At 39.2% G+C, this 4,559-nt stretch overlaps 1 long non-coding RNA gene across 1 annotated transcript in view; it reads left to right on the top strand.

Annotated features, from left to right (window-relative positions):
- Positions 1-1,238: 1,238 nt before the first annotated feature.
- The window catches only part of LOC118762834, a 12,259-nt gene continuing 8,938 nt past the window's right edge, over positions 1,239-4,559 (top strand). Inside the window, exons 1-2 of the long non-coding RNA XR_004998583.1 lie at positions 1,239-1,252; positions 2,714-2,718. This is a non-coding gene — a long non-coding RNA (uncharacterized LOC118762834). The remainder of the gene's footprint in view (positions 1,253-2,713; positions 2,719-4,559) is intronic.

Here is a 4,559-nt window from a genome sequence, read left to right as displayed (position 1 = left end):
TTTAGAGAATAAAAGCGGACAAAACATTGCTAAGCATTTTGCCCAGCGTACTGGCGATTCTGCCAGTTCACTGCCCTATTGACTCGCCTTATAATTAGACCGGTGAATACACGGCAAGCTGGCAGAATCGCTGGCGTGTTAAGGTGGCGAGCTGTCAGAAACGTTAGCACGCCGGGCGAAATGCTTAGCTGTATTTCGTCTGCCGTTACATTCTGAGTTCAAATTCCGCCGAGGTCGACTTAATTTATCGACATCCTTTCGGGGTCGATAAATTAAGTACCAGTTACGCGCTGGGTCGATATAATCGATTTAATCCGTTTGTCTGTCCCTGTTTCTCCCTTCTGTGTTTAGTCCCTTGTGGGTAGTAAAGAAATAGGTATTCCGTCTGCCGTTACGTTCTGAGTTCAAATTCCGACGAGGTCGACTTTGCCTTTCATCCTTTCGGGGTCGATAAATTAAGTACCAGTTGCACACTGGCGGGTCGATGTAATCGACTTAATCCCTTTCTCTGTTCTTGTTTGTCCCCTCTATGTTTAGCCCCTTGTGGGCAGTAAAGAAATAAGAACCGCTAGCGTGTCAGAAAAAATGCTTCACCACATTTCTACCAGTTTTACATTCTGAGTTTAAATTCTTCCAAGGTCGATTTTGCCTTTCATCCTTTCAGGTTGATAAAACAAATAACAGTCAAGCAATCGGGTCAATAAAATCAACAAGCTCCTCCTTAAAATTTCAGACCTTATGCCTATTATATAAAGGATTATATTTCGCAGATAAAATCGGTGATATGGCAGAATCGTTAGCGCGTCGAAGAAAATTAGTTAGCGCTATTTCTTCCGGTGTATACGAAGCGATGAATAGCTTTGCGGAAACCATGGTATGCTTTGTTTTCTGACTTTATAGTCATCTCATAATAATGACTTTTATGACTTTTATTACTACCTCAGTCCATCTAAATGTATATATTTGTCGTTACTTTTCATAAAAAGCCTTATTTTTATTTACAATGTGCATTTTCGTTGATTTTTCATATTTTACCCCTATATATATATATATATATATATATATATATATATATATATTATATATATATATATATATATGTATATGTAAGTATATATATATGTATATATAGTAATATATATATATATATATATATATATATATATATAATTATATATATATTATATATATATATATATATATATATATATATATATAATATATATATATATATGTATATATATATATATACGTACACACATACATATATATACGCACACATACACGTACACACATATCTATATGTGTCTATATGTGTGTGCGTGTGTGTCTGTGTGTTTGTGTGTGTGCCTGTTTGTGTGTGTGTGTCTTTGTGTCTGTTTGTCATCGCCGCCATGTGACTTCCGGTGTTGATTTATTTACAAACCTTAGCGGTTTTGCGAAAATGAGACTGATACAATAGATACCATCATTTTGTCCGGCGTGCTAAACATTCTGCCAGCTTCCCTCAAAATACTGATTTCCAATTTTGGCACAAGGCAAGCAATTTGTGGGGAGAAATAGATCGATTAGACTGACTCCTCGTGCTGAAATGTTTCTTTTTGTTTGGATAAAAGGTAAAGTCGACCTTTGTGGAATTTGAACTCAGGACATAAAGATGGATGAAATACCTATTTGTTTACTACGCACAAGGGGCTAAACACAGAGGGCACAAACAAGGACAGACAAACGGATTAAGTCGATTACATCGACCCCAGTGCGTAACTGGTACTTAATTTATCGACCCCGAAAGGATGAAAGGCAAAGTCGACCTCGGCGGAATTTGAACTCAGAACGTAACGGCAGATGAAATACCGGTAAGCAATTTATCCAGTGTACTAAAGATTCTGCCGGCTCGCCGCCATGAGCATGAAGAAAATAATGTCACTGAGTTTTCAAACAGCCTTATTCTCTACTTCATCTGCAAATGAGAAATCCCGAACTTTTTAAATATAATTTAATCTGAAGAGAGTGGGGAAGTGACAGAATCGGTCGAGTAAAGGACTAGTTGTTAGATGTGTACTTGTGTGTTGTGATTTCAAATCCTGCGGAAATCAGTTTGTATTTTATTCGTCTAAGAACTGAGAAATTAGCATCAGTTGATTACTAGGACGATAAGCCCGAAGTAGAGGGTTTGTGACAATGTTAGAAGTTAATGTTAATAAATCGGAGGCGGAGGTTGTAGAACAACGCTCAGGACTTAACAGATTCTCTCAGGACTCACACAGAGGCAAGGTAGAGATGATCTGCAACTTGAATTTCTGTGCATTGATAATCGAAGGAAAACTCAGGCAGAAACCGAGCGCTAGACAGGTTGCATTTCTGAATAGGATGGATTGGGGGCAAACAGTGTGCAGCTTCGGGTTTAAGGAGGGTGAGGTATAGCAGGGATGACTTGTAGAAGAGAAATGGAAATATTGAGTAAGCTTGATCGAGTGGGGGGGGGGGACACATTGCTGGTGCAGGGAGAGTCAAAAGTTATTACGGAGCAATAGAGGAGACAGCAAGAGGGAAACGAAAAGCATGTGTTCAAGTGAGTGTACGAGTACGTTCATTAATGGGATGAGAAACATCGTGATGTCATGATGTGAGTGTGAATTGGATTTAAGTGAGAAAGGGTTGTGCACTTCCAGCCTCACTTTCTCCCTCAGGTCTGCTTTGATCCTGGGGCAAGATGATGTCAGTATGAATGGAGATAGATCTAGGTGAAGTGGATGACCAGTACTCTATAGTATTTCATCGACTCTTAGCGCTTTCTGACTCCGTAACTTTTGGACTGACGGATATTCTCGTTCACTCAAACAACTGTGGTCAATCGTCACATGCAAGGATAGACGTGTCTCAATTCACCGGAGGTTTGAATTCCGACGAATATCCTCACTTGGTTTTGTCCACCTGTCAAAGCGGTTTACTGGAGAGTGGCCAGTACGCTGGCTACATATTCTTTGAGTTACAGATGAGTGTTGGGTGACAGGCTGAGCATGAAGTTGAAACAACTTATTCCAAGAGGACACAAGTATTTTCACCTGAGGTACTCTTCCATTCTAAATACTCTTTCACCAACGAGTGTAGGTTTACTGATGAATAAGTCTCCGTCTATTATCTGACAATTTTGTGTGCAGCAGCAACACTCTGCTAAATATGTAGGCAGTAATGCAATGTGAAACGTACGTGTACTTTTTAGTATGAGTAACTGGTCAGGACAGAAGTATTTTGGAGGCCTAAAGAATAAACTAAACTTTTGGAATCCTGTTTTAGCAATGATATAGATGTATGACTGCCACGAAAAATCGTAGGAGATTTAGTGAGATGTTTCGGAGGTAAATGCTCAAGAAATAAATGCATATCTCGTGTGAAATGTGTTACCGTATCAAGTACAAGTAAGTGGCCACTGATATGTGACAGTAAAACAGACCTCCGTCATACAAACCATACGGACAGTCATCGAGTGAGAAATAGACTCAATGCAACTGATTGTGATTTACAATTTCAATCCCTTTAAGAGGCAGGCATTTGGCTTGTTCAAAGAAGTTACTCATTATTGTGAATGCCAAGTGTTTCCACAGGTTAAGATATATCTGTAGAAAAAGTTTGAAGGTAGTGGAGTGAAAAAATAGCCAAGGTCAGTGACCTAGTTGGATTGCGGTGATGTCGGAATGTTTCTCACTTGGAAACTATGAACACGAAATGGTGAATTTGGGAGAAATTTTGTGTTTGTGCAATGTGAAGTGGAAGGTAAATCGGCTAATAAATGCAATTTAGTTGGAATGCGGTAGAGAGATTCTACAAACCTAGTAAGGATCTTCTGAACAGAAAATCATGTGTGGCTGAAATGGTTTCAACTAAAGTTATTTAATGAAAAGAAACCGTTAAACTCTTTTTCGTTGTTAAAGCAGCATAGCAATCGATATGCAATGTAATGTGTACTTATATGAAACACAGTACGTGATTGTATTGGAATATTGGCATGTCGTCTGCACTTTATTTCATACGTGGCTGTGTAGGTCACTCTTTCCTGCAGCGCACAATAGACGCAGGTTAATAGTGTTTTGTCCATAGCAGTAGGCGTGTCTCTTGTAGACAGAGGTATTGGATCAGCAAAATCGTTGAGCGTCAGATAAAAGTACCTTGTGGTATTAAATTACATCCTTTCGTGTTCAGAGATCAAACATTTCTGAGCTGACGTTTCTTTTATCTTTCCGAGATCGATAAGTACCAGTCAAGTATTGGCCTTGATCTCAATCGATTATCCCCCTACACCCAAATTTGAGACATTTAGTTTATGTTAGAAATTTATACTTTTCTGTAGTCTACTTTGGGTGTGTCCTAATATTGTTCTGTAGTTCTGAATTAATACATCTGCCTATTGTAAAGTCGGGAACGTGTACGCCTGAATACTGTCCTGTAGTCTACAGTGAGTGTGTCCCGTCGTCCACAAGAGGTGTTCTGTAGAGAAGGCGGCAAGCTGGCAGAAACGTTAGCACACCGGGCAAAATGCTTAGCGGTATTTCGTCTGCCGT

The sequence above is a fragment of the Octopus sinensis genome, linkage group LG3, assembly GCF_006345805.1.
Source record: "Octopus sinensis linkage group LG3, ASM634580v1, whole genome shotgun sequence".
NCBI classification, from domain to species: domain Eukaryota; kingdom Metazoa; phylum Mollusca; class Cephalopoda; order Octopoda; family Octopodidae; genus Octopus; species Octopus sinensis.
Note: the sequence above shows the minus strand (reverse complement) of the source record. Positions and strands in the feature narration are given on the sequence as shown.